Here is an 8,468-nt window from a genome sequence, read left to right as displayed (position 1 = left end):
ATAAACATTTTTATTCTATTATAGTATGTATTACAGTGTATATTATTATATAATATGTTACAGGCCTATTTCTCCACCTCATTTGTTAGCTCCCAAAAGGCAAAGACTTAAATGTTTTTATCCCCTATGCTTAACAATTTTCAAAAGACACTTTTATTTTCCTACAATATAGATTTATTTTTTCATTTTAAAATAAAGAAAATCTTCAAAACATCTGAAACAATTACTCCCAATCTCATGATTTTAATGCAGCTATTTTTGCGTGTTGTTTTCAGTTCTTATTTATAAAATTCATATTTTATATGATTGGCATTTTTGGAATTCACTTATTCATTCACCTAAAAATAATTAATAAAGCACCTGCTATATGTCAGGCACCAAGCTAGATGCTGGGAGTAAAATAGATAGGTCTGGTGGTTAATTTTAGGGGTTAACTTGACTGGATTAAGGGATATTAGAGAGCTGGTAAAGCATGACTTCTGGGTGTGTCTATGAGGGTATTTCCAGAGGAGATTGGCATGTGACTTGGATTGAGTAGGGAAGATCCACCCTCAATGTGGGTGGGCAGCATCCAATCAGCTAGGGGCCTGGATAGAACACAGACAGAGGAAAGGCAAATTCTCTCTCTCTCTTCTCCTGGTGCTTGGACATCAGAACTCCAGGTTCTCTAGCCTTTGAACTCTAGGACTTGCACCAGTACCTGCAATCCCTGCCCATCCCCCTACCCCCCCGCCGGGTTCTTAGCCCTTTGGACTTGGACCGAGTGCATCAGTTTTCCTGGTTCTGAGGCCTTTGGACTTGGGCTGAAACGCACTACTGATCATCCTGGGTTTCTAGCTTATGGATGGCTTATCTGGGACTCCTCAGCCTTCATAATTACTTGAGCCAATTCCACTAAGTACCCTCTCATCTATCTATCTATCCATCTTTCTATCTACCTGTCTATCTATATATCCTATTGGTTCTGTCTCTGGCAAACCCTGACGAATACAGTGGGTAAAAGTGAATTCAATTCCTACCTTTCTGGAGCTTATGACTAGTGGGAGAGACTGATAGTCATCAAATAGTCATAAATAAGTGTAAAATTACCATTTTGATAAATGCTATGGATATAATTGGAAAATTTTTACCAGTGAAGAAATCAGACATGTTGAAGGAATGCTGATTAAGCATAGATCTAAATGTTGAGCAGAAGTTAATTAAGTGGAAAAAAAGAGTATTTCAGGAGAAAGCATCATTGTGTGAAAATGAATGGGGTGCAAATAACGAGACTCCGATCTATGTTTATTTTTCTTCATCACAGGAAGGCACCCTTCCAGTTTGTCTTTGCTTAATGGTTCTTTTCCAATTCTGATTTCTTTCTCAAAAATATCAGGTTTCTTCAGCTGGTGCTTAGTTTCTCCTTTAAGTCCTTCTTTCACAATTTGCCTCTTTGTCCTTTTCTTCCACATTTTGAGAAATTTTCAAATAAAACTTCTTCTTTACTAATTTGATCTTTTAGCCATTGTCATATTTTAACCTTATCCAATGTACATTTTAATTATACTCACACATTATTTTACTTCCTTGAAAACTTTCCTTACCTTACTTTTCTCTCTATGGAATTTTTGCTTTTTTCCTCACTATAATTTATAATTCCTGTTTAATAAATGTTGTTGGATTAAGAATGAACACTTATTCTGGATTCTTGGATTCTGCAGTAGATCAAATAATTTGAGATATATTTTTTAATGTTCTTCTTTCTTTCACTGAATATAACATATTTATAAATATGTTTATTATAATTTATAACATTTTATAATTTAATTTTATTAATATTCTTCTGCACCTTTAAAGTGTAAGCTGCACAGAGAAGTGTCCTTTTTCATTCTCACATTTCATTTTGCCTGATAGATAATTAGCACTCAATAACTGCTAAATAAATAAATATTTAAGATGTTGCCTTTATTTTCTTTGTAGTCGTTTGAAAAATAGCTTCATAATTTTCTTCTCTATAATTTTTATTGAGACAAGATCCCAGTAGAGTTTATGGTGAAGTAAAGTGGCACAGTAGGTATCTCCAGCTATCATCCCCTCACAGAAACATCGATTTAAACTATCCATGTATGAAATTGCCTTCACAAGAGCTAAGGAAACCTGATCATTCAAGTGAGGCTCTGAAGCCTCTTTGGACCACAAAAATGAGTAAAATCACAATTGGATGCAAAGGGGATCTATTCTCTGAAACATGGTGCCCCTCATCCCAAGCCATTACAGTAACCCATATGGAAAATTTCTCCTGGACTTACGGTTTATATACTGGAATAAGTTAGCTCCCTCACCATCCTGGGTCCCTCCACAAGAGACTTACTCCTGCATTAGACCATCGAAATCACTACAAGAACTGGTGAAGCTGAACCACCAAAATCCAGCTAGGGACAAAGAGAAAGGGTGGGGCTAATGGCAGCCAGCATGTGGAACTTGGCAGTGGCTGTCCCTCCTTGCCAGAGGAGACTTCATACCAAAGAGGCTGTGTATGGGTGTCATGCTGCAAGAAGAATGGTTCACAGATCTTCCAGACTTGAGGGCCTGGCTGGCTCACCCACTTGGCTTAAGTGGCCTCTGTGGATCTCCCACGGGCCCATCCAAGTTGGGCATTGCATTGGCAGTGGAGCCATCAGAGACTTGTATCTAACCTGGTCTTAGGACACCCTCTACTGCTGAAATGGCATACAATAGAATGCTCAGAATTTCTAAACAAGCCTAATGAAATGGAATGTTCACAAACAAACTCAGACTGTCCTAATTCATCAATATGTAGCCAGAGAATCACATCTCCAAGGATTAAGAATAGCCTAGGAAAGATAGCTCCACCGAATGGACAAAACAATGCACCAATGAATGATCCAGAAGATATGCACTTGAACAATCTGGTAGATAAACATTTCAAAATAGATTTTTAAAGAAAACCCAGCAAATTTCAAGAAATCACAAAGAAACAATTTATAAATTTATCAGAGAAATTTAACAAAGAAATTGAAATCATGAGAAAAATCAAACAGAAATCCTGAAGCTAAAAATGATAATAAACAAAATTAAAAAATGCAATAGGAGACAACAACAGCAGAATTTATTAAGCAGAGGAAAGAATCAGTGAGCTTGAAGACGGACTATTGAAAATATATAGTCCGAGGAGTAAAAATTTTTTTAAAATGAGAAAAAAATGAAGAAAAGTTTTGGGATCTATAGGACACCATCAAAAGAGCAAATGTATGTGCCATTGCCATTAAAGAGAGACTAGGGAATGACAAAGAGATAGAAACCTCATTCAAAGAAATAATAACAAAAAAATTTTCAACCCTGAAGAAAGATATAAATATCCAGGCACAGAAAGGTCAAAGGTCACCAATTAGATCAACTGGAATAAGACAACTCTAAGACATAACCAAACTCTCAAAAGTCAAAGACAAAAAGAGGATCCTGAAAGTATCAAGAGAAAGGAAGCAAATAACACATAAGGGAATTTCAATATGACTGGCAGTAGACAGGCCAGGGGAGACTGGGATGATACGGTAAAAGAGCCGAATGGGGGGTGGGGGGGGGAATAAAAAAAAAAAAAAAAAAAGGAAAACCAAGAATACTGTACCCACCAAAGCTGTCCTTCAGAAATAAAAGAGAAATAAAGACATTCCCAGTTAAACAAAAAATGAGGGAGTTTATTGCAACCAGATTTGCCTTATAAGAAATGCTAAAGGAAATTTTTGTAACTGAAAGAAAAGGATGCTAATAAATAACATGAAACCATCTGAGGTATACAAAACACAGGTAAAAGTAAATATCCAGACAAACTCAGAATACTCTAACATGGTGATCAGGGAATGTAAACCACTTACATAGTTGGTGGGAAGATTAAAAAACAAAACAAATAAAAATAATAACAACTACAATGATTTGTTAAAGGGTAAACAACATAAAAAGATATACACTGACAACAAAGGACCAAGGCAAGTATTAAACAGCTAAGATTTAACTGAGGTGTCAAAGGGAGAGTGCTGGAGTGACACAGCAGAATGGAGATGCACCTGTGATGATTGGAAGTGCAGGAAGGCAGTGTGGAGGCATCTGGCCCCCATAGCCCTATCTCCTCTACCAGGATGGGATCAGCCCAGAGATAGGAAGGACTTCCCATTGCAGGGAAAAGGTAAGCAGAAGATTCCCACCAGCCCCCATCATCTCCAAAAACACCTGCAGTTCTTACAACAGGAGAATCTCACAGTCCTCACAAACCCTGAGACCAGGTTGGAGAGGTGCTGGGAATTCACACAGCTGCATTGCTCTGGATTAGGAACACAGACGTGCACTTCCAACCCCCTGTGAGCCAACCTGCTGCAGCATGGCACCATCTTGAAACCAGAGCTACGTCTGGAGGGCGCCCTCCTCTGGGGGCCAGTAGCCATTGCACCTCTCCAGCACTGCAGCTTCATCTTCATTATGCCAAGCCCACATGTGTGGCTGAATACCACAACCCCGGCTGTGTGGAGATTGGGCCCAGGATCGGCTGGAACTCTGGTCCTACATGGCAGGGAAACAACCCCTCACTGCCACAATTCCGGATGGAGGGACAGTCTGCCAGTCCCACCCAGGGGAAACTTGCCCTTGAGTGGGCCAAACCACTGTATGCCCTCCCCCAAGTGAGAGAGGCCCCTGAGCCTCTGAGCAGCTGATATATTCCCAGGCCAATAGAGTGGCTATGTGCCCACACTCATGACCTGAGAAACGGCCCTGCAGCACCGCTGTACCTCTGAGACATGCTTCTGACTTACCCAATGGCCCTGGATCCCCAAAAGGGCCTGAGAAACAGTCCTAGGCACACCCTCAGGAAAGCCAAGCAGCCAAAAGCCCATATCCCTGGCCTGAGAAACAGCTCCACAGACCTCCCCCAGCAGATATGCTCCTGAGCTGGCCAAGTAGCCTTGCACCTGTGTCCTAGACCTGAGAAACAGCCCCATGAGTCACCCCAAGCAGACACGCCTCTAGCCCAGCTGAGCAGCCATGCACCCACATACCAGGTCTGAGAAACAGCCTACAACCTGCACCTGACAGGCACACTCGTGAAGTGGCTGGGCCTAGAAGAAAGGATGGATGGATGGATGGATAGAAAGAATGTGAGCAGAGCAAATGAAAGGACAGGAGAAAATGCCTACCCGAAGCTGCTTGTTTGCTGTGTGCAAAGGTCAGCTGAAAACAGCTGACCATGTACAGATGGTTTAAAATTTAGCAAATGGCCCAGAACTTTGTCCTCCAGCTAAGTCTTTATTCTAAGAATTATTAGCTGACAGCTGCACATCTTGTTCCTTCTCTACAAAAAGCTATGCTTGCTTGAGTTTCCACATTCTTGTGTACTCCCTGACCACCTGCACGTATCCTTTGTAATAAATATGGGAAAGAACTTAGCTGAGGAGGCCATTTTCTCCTTTAGACTTTGGTCTCTTCCCTTCTCTCTAAACACTATGTGTTTCAAGTAATTATTCCTTCACTACCGAGCACCAGAGTGAAAAGCTGCTGCTACAAGTCATGACCCTGACATGACTCAGGAATCCGCCTGTCCAGTGATTGTTTTCAGCGGCTGGACTACAAGGGGAATCATCTCGGTAAGGTACAGTCCCACCCGCTGCTTTGGGACCCAGGCCCATAGTTCAGAAGGGGATTTCTAACACGGGGGAAGAGCTGACAACAGATCAGAGAATCTATCTGCACACTTTGCAGCAGCTCTTAAAAGCTGCTCAGTGTTCTGTCAAACCAAAAGCTTTACAACAACTCTTATGTGCAGTAAGACAACATTGCCCCTGGTTCCCAGATGAGGGCACAGTTAGATTTAGAACTCTGGGAACAAATAGGGAAGGTTTTTATGAAAAATTTCAGGCAGGGGATTCCAGTACCCCTTGCCATGCTCACCACCTGGAGTCTGGTGCAAACAGTGCTGACTCCCTTGCATGTTCCTACGGATTCTAATCTGTTGGAGCCCCCACCCCCACCTCCGCCTTCTGCTCTGCCAGAGGCCCCTCCAGCTATAAAATTCTCAGAACCTGAGCCGTTCTCTTTACCATCACCCTCCCTGGATCACCAGGAGTAACAGTTTCCACCTCCTCCCCCTCCTCTTGAGGGAGACCTTTATTCTTCCCCCAAACAGTCCGCTTTCCAACACTGTTTAAGAGAGGGGCAAAGCCAGGGGAACACATGCATTTTTCCGGCCATATGATGTTATTGATCGTCTCATTTCCTACCATGTATATTTCACAAATGCCTTTAAAAATGCTATAATGTTCCATCAGTTCTTTCACGAAAACGCTCAAACGCTCACTAAACAGTTTCCCGTTACCCAGAAACAAGCTCGTCAGATAATATGTGCCTGCTCAGCTTGTCAGGCTGTACAAGGTGTGCCTTTATCACCTGGGGTTAACCCTTGTGGCTTAACTCCTAACTCACTCTGGCAAATGGATGTTACTCATTTTCCCGCCTTCAGGTGCCTTCATTATCTATGGGTAACTGTTGACACTCACTCAGGAATGATCCATGTCACTGGCTGAGTGTGTCTCGCATGCTATCACTCATTTGTTAAACTCCATTGCTTATCTAGGGCTTCCTCTTACTGTAAAAACTGATAATGGACCCTATTATACCACAGTTGCCTTTCAGACCACTTTACAGGACTGGAATATTCGCCACATCACTGGCATTCCACAGAATCCTGCTGGACAGGCAGTTGTTGAGTGGACCGACCAAACCTTAAAAACGTTATTTAGAAAAACAAAAAAAAAAGTACCTTGCCGCTCCACAACAAAGAGTAGCAAAAGCATTACACACTCGCAATTTGCTGACTTTGTCCAGTCTCCAGCCGTCCTCCGCTGTGGTCCTTCATCATTACACCCCCCTTTCTAGGCCCCAACCTGATCTCCTACGGATTGTGTGGGTGTGACGATGGGATTCTGCGGGAACTTGGGATGGCCCGTTTGGTGTGTTAACATGGGGAAGAGGATATGTTTGTGTTCAAACAGCTACAGATCCCGAGTGGTTCCTGTCCAGATGAGTTCGCCTGTTTGTAGTTGGTCAACAGTTGCCCATTTTGGTAGCGACCAGTTTGTATTATACCATTAATATTACCCTTCCAGCCTGGTATGTAAATTTTCTTCCCTACCACAATGTGACAATGTTTAATTTGACCTATGTGCTGCCATTAAGAAGGCAGACTCAAATATGGCTTCTGGTTAATCTTACCTGACCACGGCAGGATTCTTCTGCTGTTTATGCCATTCAGCAGGCTTTTGGAAAGTTTTGTGCTCCCTGGTTTCTGTTTACCTCAATTGCCTTCCTCATTTCAGCTGTTGTGATTATAGCCACTGCCACCATTGCTTCACTCTCTTTAGAAGCTTCTATTCATATAGCTAAAGTTGCTAATGAAGTAATGACTAATGTCACTAAAGAAATGATTCAACAAACAGCCATTGACAAAAGCATTCTCACATACCTCCAAGCGCTGGAGCTGCAGTAGAGTGGTTAGGTGACCAACAGCAAGCTTTGTCTCTCCCACAAAGGTTGCGATGTGATTGGGAACACTCCCACCTTTTTGTAACTCCATTACCTTACAATCAGTCTCAATATTCTTGGGAAAAAATAAAGCTACACCTATATGGTGTTTTCAATGCCTCTTTAGAAACGAGAGTTACTGACTTGACTTCTGAATTACAAAGACAATTAATTACCATTCAGAAGGAAACCCAAACGTCATATCTTCAGGATTTACAAAAGTTTTTTCCTGGCTAAATCCTAATAATTGGTTTTCAGGCCTCAACTTATATATGTGGTTTATTGTTGGGATTGATCTTGTTGTCACTTTCTGTCTCTTTTACTTTCTAGGGTGGTGGGTCCGCCAGTTGATGACCTCCCAACACCATCATGAAAAGACGCTGGCTGAAACTTACATCTCTCTTTCTCCTACTCCCACAACATCTCTAATTTTAAATAAACTAAAAGGGGGACATATAGGGGCTGGGCCTAGAAGAAAGGATGGATGGATGGATGGATGGATGGAAAGAATGTGAGCAGAGTGAATGAAGGGACAGGTGAAAATGCCTACCTGAAGCTGCTTGTTTCTTGTGTGCAAAGGTCAGCTGAAAACAGCTGACCATGTACAGATGTTGTTTAAAAATTTAGCAAATGGCCCAGAACTTCGTCCTCCAGCTAAGTCTTTATTCTAAGAATTATTAGCTGACAGCTGCACATCTTGTTCCTTCTCTACAAAAAGCTATGCTTGCTTGAGTTTCCACATTCTTGTGTACTCCCTGACCACTTGCATGTATCCTTTGTAATAAATATGGGAAAGAACTTAGCTGAGGAGGCCATTTTCTCCTTTAGACTTTGGTCTCTCCCCTTCTCTCTAAACACTATGTGTTTTGAGGAATTTTTCCTTTGTTACAGAGCACTGGAGTGAA

The 8,468-nt window shown here is 41.7% G+C and overlaps 1 long non-coding RNA gene across 1 annotated transcript; it reads left to right on the top strand.

The window, feature by feature from the left end:
* The first annotated feature begins 3,864 nt into the window (after window positions 1-3,864).
* On the top strand, window positions 3,865-8,418 carry LOC138396895 (uncharacterized). Its single transcript, XR_011235728.1, has 2 exons — window positions 3,865-5,399; window positions 5,530-8,418. It is a non-coding gene; the product is annotated as an uncharacterized lncRNA (long non-coding RNA).
* The last annotated feature ends 50 nt before the right edge of the window (window positions 8,419-8,468 follow it).

Source organism: Eulemur rufifrons, chromosome 16 (assembly GCF_041146395.1).
Source record: "Eulemur rufifrons isolate Redbay chromosome 16, OSU_ERuf_1, whole genome shotgun sequence".
Classification (NCBI taxonomy): Eukaryota; Metazoa; Chordata; class Mammalia; order Primates; family Lemuridae; genus Eulemur; species Eulemur rufifrons.
Note: the sequence above shows the minus strand (reverse complement) of the source record. Positions and strands in the feature narration are given on the sequence as shown.